We start from the raw sequence: 13,718 nt of genomic DNA on the forward strand, positions 1-13,718 counted from the left end.
GATCTAGTTCTTGCATTCCTATTTATGTGGATCCTGAAAATGAGTGTGTTGTTGCAGACTGTGCCAAAAGCAGCAGAGAGATCCAGGAGGATGAGTGCAGCAGCGTGGCCTCAATCTTGCATGGTGCAAATGTTGTCTGAAGCTGTGACAAGAGCCATCTCTGTGCTGTGGTTTTTGTGGAAAACAGATTGGGTGCTGTTCAGGAATTTGTGGTATTCAAGGAAGTGAGAGAGCTGACAGTTGATGGTCTTTTCTATGGCTTTTGCTGGGATGGGTAGAATGGAGATGGGTCAGTACTTGTTGAGAGCTTCGGGATCCGTGGATGTTTCTTGACTATCGGGGGGACTTCTACTTGTATCCAAGCATCTGGGAAATTAGCTGTAGCAATGGAGGTGTTGGTGATGGTTGGGAATGCTGTGCTTATTTTGAGTCTCCCTACGTTGAAATAGCGGTGTGGACATTGGTCTGTGGGGGCCCCTGAGTGGATGGATGCCATTATAGTAGCTGTGTCTTCGTTGTTCATTGGGGTCCACTCCATGGGTGGGGTGACGTTAGTGGTGGGGGGTCGGAGGTTTTATTTATTTATTTAGAAAGTTTTATAAAGCGCAAACATGACCCTTGCGGGTATCAGAGCGCTATACATATGACGAAAACATGCATAAACTTCATACAAAAGAAGTCAGTAAAGTGAAATCACAAGGAATACACAGTCAAGATTAGGGACCTGGTAGTGGGCCACATTTGAGCCATTTCTCCTAAGGCATAAAATCTTTCCTGTGACACTTAGCAAAACAAGTAAAAGTGCACTCAACATTGAAGACATGAATAGAACTTTATACAACAGAGGTCCGTGGAGTGACAACACAAGGAGTACACAGTCAAGATCACAGGCCTGGTAGTGGGCCAAACTAGATCAATTTCTCCTAGGGTGTAAAATAAAACCTGTAACATCTAGCAAAACAGGCAAAAGTGAATTTGACTCAACATAGTACAAGAATTAACAACCCTGAGGAATGAGGGCCCTCGGGAAAGATAACCATTAACAACCAGACCTAAAAATAAATGGAGAGCAATAAATTGGGAGAGATGTCTGTCAGCAAGGGGACATGTAAAAAGAACACGACGATGCCGTTAATGGGCACTCAGATAAAGTGATTTGACCTGTTTCTTGAAATAGGGCGTGGTGGGATTGGCTCTCAACTCCAAAGGAAGAGCGTTCCAAATGCTGGGTGCCAAACTGGTAAAAAACATGTTTGTACGTACTTTTCTTCTTGAATTTTGGTGATTTCAAGAGAAGTGTGGCAGTGCTTCTTAAGGTCCGATTGGAGCATGAAACAACAAGCTTGTTTGTTAGATAAGCTGAGTGTTGTAATGCAAGGCTTAATGCGTGTGGCAAGCTATTTTGAAGCGAATCCTCGCTTTCATAGACAACCAGTTAAGCTGCACAAGGTCAGATGTAATATGATCATGTTTTTTGGATCCTGTGATGAGGCTGGCCGACGCGTTGAGAGTGGCTCTAAGAATGGCCAAGCTCGCTTTGGGAAGCCCTGCAAGAGTCACCAAACCATCTACAAGACGTGAGATCACCAGGGATTGTACTTTAGGTTGTAAGTCTTCGGTCAGTAGGAACGATTTGATTTTCTTGAGGGTGTTGAGATGAAATTTGACTCCCCTAATAGTGGCACTGATGTGCGCTTGCAAGGTAGTAGTTTGTCTAAGGTAATGCCTAATGATTTAGCGGGGTCAACCACGAGAGGGTGCGGTTAATGGCTGTGAGTTGCTTTGGGCAGTCCAGGGTAGGTGTAGAGTACTTGTGGGGGCAATACACAGGAATTCAGTTTTGGGTGTGTTCAACAACAGATGGTTCTGGGCTAACCAATGTTGAGTTTGCGAAAGAGCTTCATTTAGAATTTTAATGTCATCTAGAGAGGAGATCTTCAAGTAAAGTTGCGTGTCATCCACATACATGTGGTAAAGAATGTTAGACTGGTTCAGAATAACCGTGAGAGATTCCATAAATAGGTTGAAGAGCGTTGGCGAGAGTGCGGATCCTTGCGTCACTCCAATCCTGACCTGGGTACTGAAAGCAAGGGACTGGTTGATTTTAATCCTTTGCGTGCGGTTGTGTAAGAAGGAGGTAAACCACTTTCGGACTGGTCACGCTAGACTCATCCTCTTTTGTAGAAGATTAATCAAGGTTTCGTTTTTTACGATGTCGAAAGCAGAAGATAGGTCTAGAAGGATCAGAAGACAAGGGACATTTTGATCAAGGGATTTCAGTGCATCATCCACAATGTGCGTTAGTGCAGTTTCCTTACTATGTCCTGCTCTGAAACCGGATTGATAGAGGTCTAACAGTTGAAATTTCTCAATATGGTGACAGAGCTGTTTGTGGACACATTTCTCGAGAAGTTTGGCTAACGTCATGATGTTAGTGATAGGTCTGAAGATGTTGGGATCAGATAAATCCGAATAGGGCTTCTTGGAGATGGGAGTGACTTGTCCAATTTTTTAGGCAATCCGGGATGCTCCCCTGCAGAAGGGATTCATTAATAATCTGCAACCAAAGAGGTAGAATGGCCAATATGAGATCTTTAAAGAGTTTAGTAGGAAGTGGATTGTTGAAGTGGTCGTCCGGTTTTAGAGTTGCCATCTCGTGGCGTAAATCTGTGTGATCTGGCAGGATAAAGGAATTCCAGGAGGCTCCATTTTTGGGAGAACCTCCACGAGAAAAGGAGACCGTCTCGGGCCCATCAGTTCCTCTGGAGAAGTGGTGGGGATTAGGGGGGGCATCATGGGTGTACAAGGTTGGAGCTCCCATTCTATTTTCCTAGTTTTTGTTTTTAGAAGTGCACTGTGAATGCCTCCCCATTGGGAAGTGGCATCTCGGAGGTCAGGTTTGGGTTGGAAATGTGATTTGCTTTTTGTTTGATGATTTTGAAAAGTTTCTTGGGTCTGTTTGTTGGGCCGTTCAGTTGCACTCTGAAATGGTCAGATTTAGCAATGCAGATTTTTTTATTGTATGAACTTCTCATTTTTCTTAGCTGAAAGAGACTGGTGGTGGAAGGTTCATTTCTCGAAGACCTCTCTAAAAGCCTAAGTTTGCGTCGTTCATCATTTTGGGAACCATTAAACCAAGGTTTGGATTGTTTAAGGGGAATAATTTTAAGTTGATTGGTCACCATAGAGTCAAATATACTAGTCATAGTGCTAATGTAATGGTAAGAGAGATCGTCCAGGTTAGTCATGTTAGGTGGAGGCTGAAGACTATTCTTGGTGATGAAAGTAAGAGCATTGATGTGTACATCTCTCATGTTGTGAGTTCATTGTTTGGCTTTAAGAGGTTGACCCTTTCTGTTTGTCGACTTTTCCAGTATGTGGAAGCCAATATGGTGATGATCTGACTAGTCACATGGTAGGATGTCCTTCATTTGAATGAGATTGTCTCTAGCAATAATGAGGTCCAGGGTGGTGCCTTTATTGTGGGTGGGTCCTTTACAGACCTGAGAGAAGTTGAGATCAGAGAGGAAAGTCTTAAAGGAGTTGACTGAAAGATCATTGGTGTCATTCCAGTGGAGGTTAAAGTCTCCAAGGAAGATATGGTATGGTTGATCAGAGCATGAGCTAAGGAGCTCCATGATTTGCTCGATGAAGATCAATTTGTCACCAGGAGGATGGTAGATCATGTAGAGCACACATACAATCTTGCCCATATTAAACATTTCTGTCATAAGTAGTTCACAGGAAGATGAATGAGCCTTCTGAAATTGCTTTATGGTTAGGCTGGAGTGATGAATGCAGGCAATGCCCCCCCCCCCCCATTTGTCCTGGGTGATCACTTCGGAAAATTATACAGTCAGGCGGTACTAAGATGTCCAGAACTTGGGAGGAGGTATCTTTGAGCCATGTTTTGGTGAGAATCAAAAGGTCCATATCTTGTGCTAGAATGAGTGCCGAAATGTGAGCAGCATGTTTCACAGCAGATCTACAATTGAGCAACATAGCGTTAATGTGGGGGGAGGTGTTAATCTCTTCAGTATGTGCGGTTTTTATTTGGAGTAGATTTTCCTTATTAACCGATCTGGAGTTCACCTTAGGTTCCCTGTCAGGGTCAGGAGAAATGGTGGGTATATTACTGACATAGAGGAGGAGACAGACTTCGAACTACTATATGAGACTACAACAGCATGGATGTCTTCCTCCAACAGCTGAGGATGAAACCTGCGAGGTCTTTAGTGATGTTTAGGAAGGGGCCTAGAGATCCTTCTGGGTCTAATTGGGGATCAGGAAAAGGATTATTCTTCCGCTTCCCGTATAGTCCAGTTGTGTTGCAATGTAGATTCGCAAGCGGAGGCTGTAGCTTCCATATCTTCTCCATCTTCATGGAGAACTGTAGAACGGACTGCATGATCTCTTTAACACTTAGAAGATCCTGCTTGGATTCCACGAACTTCTCCTTTAGGTACGGACCTTTTAAGTCTCCTCTGCCGCCTCAGTAGAAGACGAAGGGTGGGGATCTGGAGTTTGAAGAGAACTGGATGATGGAGCAGAACCCTTACCACATTCACAATGGGGGCTAGAGATCAGCTCAAGTGAGTATTTGTCAGCATCCATGGATAAACTGTCCGCCAGCGATGATGCCAGAGGGAGCCGTGCTAAACCAGGGTAGGGCTTTGTATACAGCATTTTGGTTTCAGGACAAGCCATGGGGAAGTACTGGGGATCGACAGAGGTGTCAAGGGTCACTTGGAGATGGACCATCATCTATGTCCAACCCCCTGTAGATGGGAGTTTCTGTATCAAGGGAAAGAGAGATGAGGTTATCAAAGTTGGACGTATAGGGGGCATGCTGCACAGCCTTTATCATGTTGGAGCTAACGGGTCGCCCTTAGTGTAGGGCCTTTGACGCCACATTAGATGTCAGGAGGGGGAGAAGAGGAGAAATCCTAGGTGCAGCCCCTGAGTGAAAGGCACTCTGATCAGTGCACCTAGAGCCAAGTGTAGGAATAATCGGCGTGTCAGTGCTAGAGTAGTGCGTACTAGGATGTCCTTTGCAATATTAGTAGAAGTGTAGGAAGCATAACGTAAAGGTATAGCGGTGCAATTATTGTGCTGCATAGAGGTAGAGCAGTCAAGTTGTTAAGAGTGCTTTTAATCCTCATAAAGATAATGTCAAAGCTTTTGAGATTTCTGTCCGTGGCTTGAATAAGGATGTTCCCATTATTATATAATGAGATGGTTAACTAAGCCATAAGGTCAGGGGAGGGTTAGGTAGCGTTTGGTTGAGGGTTGAAGTTCCTGCAGATTTTAGCTCTCTTGTTGTGTAAGTAGTTGGTTGCAGAATCCTTGTGACAGGGTGATGGAGATAGAGGAGGCTGCTGGATTGGTGAATTCCTTAACAATGGTGAAGATTTCTTTGTATTTGTTATTCCTGTTTTCAATCTTCTGGGTAAGATCTTACTTCTTGGTTTCTTTTAGTTTGTGGTGATAGCTTCTGAGTGAGGTCCTGAAGGCTTTCCTAGAGGCAGGCTCTTGTGATATTCTCCATTTTCTTTCTAACTGTTTGCATTGCCTCTTGGAATGACTTTCTCAGAATTGTGGTGTACCAGTTCACATGTTTGTTTGTCCTCTTCAGGTTTATGAGGGGTGCAAGTATATTGGCAAAGGTGGAGAGCTTGTCATTGTAACAGTTTGTGTTTCTGTTGGTGTAGTCAGAGAAGATAGGCGGATGGAACTGGAGGGTGTTGAGCCATGCGACTATGGTCACTTTCTTACACCTGGGGGTAGCCTCTCTGTCAGTGTGATGGATGCAGTCCAGATGTCGAAGTGTATTATGAAGTGGTCTGTCCATGTGAGCAGGGAGACATGGTTACCTATATTTTGTTGCTGGAGGTAAAGGTGGGGTCCAGGGTGTGTCCTGCTTCATGCATGGACCCCTTCACTGGCTGAGTGACAAGGAGTTTTTGTAGGCTATCAACTAGATCTGTGGTGTTGGAATCTATGGGGTTTCCGAGATGGAAGTAAAGGTCGCCTAGGAGTAAGAAATCTTAGGAGTTTATAGCAAATGGGATGAGGAGGTTGCTGAAGTAGTTATGGGGTCCTGATATGCTAGGATCCTTCTGATGGTGGTTTTGTCATCAATATTGAGTTTTAAATGTAGGTGCTGTAAAAAAGTAGTTTCTGAGTCATTGCTGGCAGTGCATTTGATGTTATCTATGTGAAGGATTGTTATGCCACAACCTGCTTTCATGGTTTAGTCCTGGTGCAGGATCTTGTATCCTGGTGGAATGGTGTTGGTGATATCCGGGGCCGACAAAGGGTTGAGCCAGGTCTCAGTGAGGAAGTCGAGGTCCAGTGCGTCGGAGTGGATAAGGTCCCAGGCTTAATCCATAAGACAGTTATAATTTTTCTCCACGAGTGATGTGAATGCAAATGACTTAGACCGTGGTGCCACTTGGCATGTATAGGGAATATTGTTTGCCTCTGAATTATAGAGATCTGAACAAGTGAGTGAGAACTCAGTGACTAGTGATACATATAGTTTATACTGCTAACCCTTGAGCATGTTCCAAAGGATTTCTTTTTATTGATACAGTTGTATAGAACCCTATTCCTTTTGTTTTAAGGGGTCCTTCTCATTTTTTTGCAATAATCTATTAAAGACCCAGAAGTTCTAGAGTGATCGCAGGTGACAACCTATTTTAGTAATAGGATTTTAGAAAACTGAAAATCATATTTCTGTGCATTTCTTTCATAAGGTCAATTCTTTTTTTTCTGCAGGTTGACAATATAGTTTCACAATTCATTTGAACTTTACCTCTCTTTTGGTCGTTCGTCAATAATTCATGATTGCTGGATCAACACCCAAATGACCGGAGCATGTTGCATACGTAGAGCTTTCACCATCAGGTGTCAGGCCATTAAAGCTGAATTTGAAATTAAGTGACTGCATTGGGATATATCACGTCAGTTCATCTCTGGCAGGGGGAGTTTTAGGCATCGGCTACACATTGACTCAACCTGGTAAAGCTGCTCTGTGGTCATAACAACTCTCCAGAGTGACTCATTTGCCATCGTGCATGAATTTCCTGCGTGCAGTCTGTGTGAAATGAAAATAAAATGATGCACAATGTGATAACGAGTGCCATTATACATCCAGCTGTGAGCAGATGGGAAAATGTAACCTGACATAAATTTTTGAAGTAGAGAAATACTAAAGAAAGAATAAGTCATAAGTTTAATTGCCGGTGACAGTAGCTTGAAAGCAGCTTTTCAGAAAAACAGACTGTGCAGAAAAGGACTATATTTCCAAACTGAATACAGCTATAATATGGGTGTTCATGGTGTGTGCCAGTGCACGTATGCTTCACGTACCGTGTGTCATTTTGCATTTTCCCAGTATAATTCACAATAACAGATTTCGCCGCATGCTTCATTTAGAAGATCGCACAGATTTAATTGTCACTTGGTTGTCCACGAATATCGTCCACCCACTAGTATAGCGCCCACACTCTCTACTCTTCTTAAGTCTGCTGAGGTCACCAGCTACTACGGTGACCACCTGACAAGTAGGTAAATTCTAGACAGTGACTATAACAGTTCTGGACAAAGGTTCAAAATTCAGAACAAAAGGTAGTTTTTTGCAGACATATCCGAAGACTTTGAAAATTGAAAGTCGGATCTGTTATACTGGCAGACCAAAAATACAATATTTGTGTAGTGCTCTGGATTTCCTAATAATTTGTTCATATGTGGATTTTCTGTTTTACATATATTTGTGTACACTATTGAGGTGGCATAGTGTTGGTCCATTGCAGTACACGTTATTCCTGTGTTATCTGTTACTTGCCATAGATTTTAAGTCGGATGTGCAAGCAGCTTGTTATTACCACTGCCATCCCTGTTTTAAATATCTGAGGAGGTAGCACAATTCTCTAAAAGATAGCTGTCAGAAGTGCAACTCAAAATAAGTTTATGGTATTGTCTTTGTACGACACATAGAAGTATTAAGCAAACATTTTCACAAAGCTGGACCTATGTCACCCAATGCAATATCTGCCTCATTTGGATGTCATCCACATAGACATCCACCCAACATTTCCCCTTGTCCTGTCTAACTCCAGCACTGGCTCCAAGGGCACATCATACTAACCACTTCAAGTCTGTCACAGGGTTGCTAGGGATATTGTCAACATCTTTAAGTTAGCACGAGTCCAGTAGCCATGATGCTTTTGTGCACGTTACTACATGTCTTTATTTTTGCAAGACTCTGTTTATGCCATTCCCATGAGAAGTCTCTGCTGTGCTTGTTCTCTGTTTGTTCCTGGAGTTTAGTCTGAGCATTATGAGCAAGGTCGATAAACATTAAGCCTCTTGTTATTCTGTTCTTGCCAGGCCCTAGCACCTAGACAAAACATACCATTGCAGCTGTTTTTGCTGGAGACTCATACTTTGATATTTTGGGAATGCATACTTAGGTAAAACACACTTGGAGAGGGACCTGTCCAGGAAGAAGAGCAACACGCACCTGTGATGTAAAAAAATACGATCTATGGATTGAGGTATGGGGTCTGCTGACAAAGCCCAGAGATCTTCCATTATATAATAATGCTTCTTTTAACCAAGGGGAGGGAGCATAGGCATTATAGTTCTTTCTCCATAGTCTTTGTATAATGACGTCTCCCTTACTGCAATGCTAACATTAATGGTGTTAAGCATCTTTATGTTTGTTGTGGCATTATACTACATTTTAGAGCAAGTTTGTTAAAATACAAATTTTAAACTATCTTCGTGTCTCTGTCAGATCTTATTGTGGACTATTACGAGAATGTGAGCGAAAAGGTGTGTCTTGCTACTGCGATTCCTGAGAGATCCGGGAGTGTTGTGTTCTAGGATGTCTAATCATTTGTTTCTTCATTTGTGAGTAGGAGATAGAGTGAGACACTATAGATAGTTGGTCGTGGGCTCATGGGCACTAAGGTCGTAGGAAGGCATAGCCCTATACACTGAGGTCCCATAATCCTGGTCATAGTTCTGTGTATATACAGAATCCTGCAAAAACTGGATCAGCAATTAGGGATCAAACAAACACATCTGTACTCAGGTATCACTAACTATAAAATATCATCAAATAGAAATGTAATGGCAGGACAATGTCTTCCAAAAGAAGATACGTTTTATTCAAACTCGAACAACCCATTAAGGAAAACAAAGGCCAATAACTGGTCATATTCTCAAAATGTGCCACAGCACAAGGCTCTGAGACATAACTTGCCCTTACTGACATTGCCAGGGAACCTCCTCACAAAGAGACATCCACTGGGCAGAGCAGACACCTCGAAGATGGGTCTTGGCAAGGGGAGGAAGAGGTTCAGGCAGGCGTAGATTTCTCCCTGGAAAGAGGCATCTTGGGTTTGGAGCTTTTTGGGATGCGTTTAGGAGGTTTTTTTTAACTGTTTTTTTTTAGGGCTGGGTTTATGGGAGTGGGGAGGCTGTTTTTCTGGGGTCGAGTGGGAAGGGGAAGGGATAGGATTGGGTTTCGTTGTGGAAGAGGTTTTTAGGACTTTGGGAGGGGGTCAGGTTTCAGAGGGTTAAGGGTGAGGGCAAATGAGAGATTCACAGGAAAAACTGGTAGGATGTTCAGGACGAAGTTTGGATTGGGAGGAAGAGGGAGTGGAAGTGTGTGGTGGGCCTGCTGTTTGCGCTGCGTTATGATGCTGGCTGTTGTGTGGGTGACTGTTAGCATATGCTTTTTTTGGTGGAAGTGTTGTGGGTGTCTGTGTGTGTGGCTTTGATCATGTTTGTGGGCTTGGTTGTGTCTGGAAGCATCTGTCCTGTTGCTGTGATGTCTGTGGGTCTGGTTGTGTTTGTGGAAGGGGGTCATTGTGTGTCACTGTGATGTTTGCAGGCATAGTTGTGTCTGTGGATTTTGGTGTGATGTCTGTCGGTATGGTTGGGTCTGTGAAGGGGTCAGTGTGTGTTGCTGAGATGTCTGGGGGTATAGTTGTGTTGGTAGAGGTGTCTGTGGCTGTTGCTCTGATGTCTGTGGCTATGTTTGCATCTGCGGAGGGGTCAGTGTGTGTTGATGTGGTGTCTGAAGGAATGGGTGTGTCTGTGTAGGGCTCGGTGGGGGAAGGTTGTGTGCCTGTGGGTATGCTGGGGTGGTGTGGGTGGTGAGGGAGGTGAGTCTCTGCTGTGTGCATGAATGTCTGAGTTTCTTGGATATTTTGGGTTTGTGTGTGTTGCTTCGGTCAGTTGAAATGGGGATGGGGAAGGGACGGGAGGGGGTAGAAGTTTGGGTTGGATGGAGGGCTGACATGAGGGAGGAGGCCAGACCCTGAAAAGCTCACTGTAGGCCAGACATGGTAGTGTGACTGCTTTCCAGTACTTAGCCCCTGGATAGCATTCAGCACTGCAGTGTGACCCACATAGATACTCATCAGGAGGTCAATAGGCTCCTCACTCAGAGCAGCGAGGTTAACAGGGGCAGGGGCTGAGGTGCCTAGAGAGAAGGAGAGCCCTCCTCTCTTAGGAGAGTGAGAACGGCCAACTTGTGGGGGGACAACAGGGACTGTGATGATAGAACTGTGGGTGGTGGACAAGGATAAAACTGAAACTGATGCTGTTGGGCCTGCCACCACTTTGGAGCATACACTGGAGGATGACTCAGATGATAAGATGTGGATGTTGTCCAGGGGCACTCCTCCCACCCTCCTGGTCACTAGGACCCTCTGTGTCTGACGACTCACACTGTGACAAGCTGTGTCCTCACTAACACTGTCCCCTTCTACTCCGCTTGCCCTAAATGTATCTGAAATTACATGTAGCATGGGTTTATTGCTACTGCATTTCCCCACCTGCCCATCACAAATCAACAGAAAACATTGCAGACGTCCACACATCGCACCACCTTCATGGTTCACTTCATAGGTTTCCAAGTTAGCATGAACACATGCATGCATGCTACATAACCTACAAACAGTTGGATTCACTCAAGTCAGAACTGCAGGCTGGCCCAAATGCATGGATGGAATTCTCCAAACTCCTTCTTTATGTCCATACTCGGATAGTTGATCAGCATGCATACTTTGGCACTTGTATACCATTGTAAAGAGATGCAACCACATAGGATGGATACAATTTTGAGATTTACACAATGCTCACACAAGGCCCAGAGTCCAACAGATCTACCTATCCCTCATAACATATCATGATGACATGAAGGTCAAATTGAACACCAATGTACCATCAATTACTGTTGTGGCAGACATAATGTTGCATTCACATGCTTATTGCACACTGATGACACTTTGGACGTCAAATTACACCATTTGACCACTACCTGAAAAGTCAATTGAAATCTCAACACATGTAGTTTAGCTATGTTTCACATTGAACAGATACATTTCCCAGAAAACAATTAGGTCCTTACATTTGGAGATAGATTCTCTGAATTCACATATCACAACTCCCATATAGCCATATGAACATCCCCAATCCTGCTTGGTACAGGTGATGACGCCAGTCAGAGATTGCATTTACACAAGCCAAAACACCTTTGAAGGTGTGGGGTGCCCCAGAAAATATATGACATGAAGATGTGGGAACAATAGAGTCACATTGGGCAGACACATCACACCACTCTTTGGTATTGCATACTCAGATTGCTTTGTGAGGATCAGTGTAGACACTCACATAGGATCCCTACAGTTCTACATCTCACTCAATCATGCATGTCACCAGTCATTTAGGAACACTATTGCAGATGAACCGTCCAATGTTAAAAGCACACTGTCCAACATGCAGGCACTTAGGCTGATGGCACCAGTGATGCTTGCAAACTGATGTCACTGTATAACCAGAACTTACCAATGGGAACTGTTGTACAGTCACTGCATGTACTGGGAACACAAGCATGACCAGTTGCCTGTGTGGTACTATTGTCACTCAGATTTACTGAGTGCATGAGATGATTACTCACTAAACTCACCCGGGTGTATGCTTAAAAGGAGAGGATTGGATGTGGACAGGACTCTGCTGTCTTCCAGGTCAGAAAGACAATAGCCCCAGCACAGCAGCATGAACCTACTAGTGCACTTACATTAACAATGACTCAATTTGTGTGTGGCACATGGGCCACCACTAAACTTGGTTTGGACATGCCTTCCTGTAACACAACAAGTTGGCAGAGTAACATGTGTGCATCTGGCCAGGACTCACCCCCTGCTGTTGGGCCCTCAACTGCTGATCAAGGTAGGCGCCGCCAGAATGCGGGCCATCAGGGTAGTCAGGGTCCACCATGTACCCCTTCCACATTGGGAGGAATCCACCAGCTGGACTTCTGTGATCATCCAGATCCAGCGCTGCAGGTCCTCCAACCTCTTCCTGCAGTGGGCCCTACACCATTTGTAGAACCCCAGGGTGCGCACCTTTCAGGTGATGGCTTTTCAAAAGGCCTTCTTCTGATGGGCGTTGACCTGTATGTATGCAATTGATGTAGAAACAAATTGTAACTGGAAGTTTGAGGAACATTGTCAGCTCAATACACATCGTGTTGACATGTAGTACAATACTTCATCATGAGTCAACATATTACTTGTGTCCATGTCACATGCTGAGCACAACTAAAGCATATATACACACTTTTGTGGTCATCTGATAAATAACATAAACCCTAGTCATGGCCTACATGACTGACCTCCACCAATAACATCATGGCGTTTAGGCCAGGGCCATACTACATAGATTGTGATGTGAGGTACCATGATACACAATACACCATTTGGACCTTCTAAAGGGTAAACTCCCTGTGCATGACTTTCCTGCCAGGCCCCTTTCATTGATGCATATGGTCCTTATTGGCAAAAAGCATAGTATACACAACATACTAAGATTACAAGATGAGGGCTGGTATCTATGAGACAGAGAGCTACCTTTCTGTGGGCTGTGTGGACATGTGGACTACTTATTTGAGCATCATAGGAAGTCAACATAAGTTTGAGTGGTATGTACTGGCATCACAGGACACCCCTTTTGCCACATGAGATACAGTAACAGTGATGATAATCAACATATCATTGTATGTGTTGTATGATAGAGAATATTGTATTTAGGTAGATGATTCACATTTCTAAATCTCTTCAACAGTAACCCACTATTTACACTTTCCATGTCTCAGATTTGCAACAAGCCTGTACAGTGGACGTAAAACTATTAGAAAAGTATCAACAGACCTGTGTTAGTAAAGGGACAGTCATTGGTGACAAACACACATGGACACTGTGCTTCAATGGAAAGAAGAATCAGGTCAGGGGATCACCCCAGTTATTATGCCTCGTATTATCCATAAAACATCTATCAGGGCTACTAGTGGGGCAGATCACTCTTTTTGAGAACATCCATGGATCAGCAGTTCTACAGGGACACTACTCTGTGCACCTGTTCTCTTGCCACAGTAACTCTGGCCCAGGCTGTGCCATGACCCAGATTTCCCACTTATTAATGTCAGGCATTGCTATCTGCAGGTTTAGGCTACTTATCCCACATGAGCCTCATATTTCCTTCCCAATCAACACAGAAAAGTCAAACTACTGGCCATTCCATATATGAACATATGGTTGTTTGGTACTCTGAAGGAGTCTGTGAGGTATTGCTACCTCCCAGATAACTATTTTTACAAAATCTGATATGGGCTGAGTGATAAGTGGGACCGTACTCTT

Source organism: Lissotriton vulgaris, chromosome 7 (genome assembly GCF_964263255.1).
Source record: "Lissotriton vulgaris chromosome 7, aLisVul1.2, whole genome shotgun sequence".
Lineage (NCBI taxonomy): Eukaryota > Metazoa > Chordata > Amphibia > Caudata > Salamandridae > Lissotriton > Lissotriton vulgaris.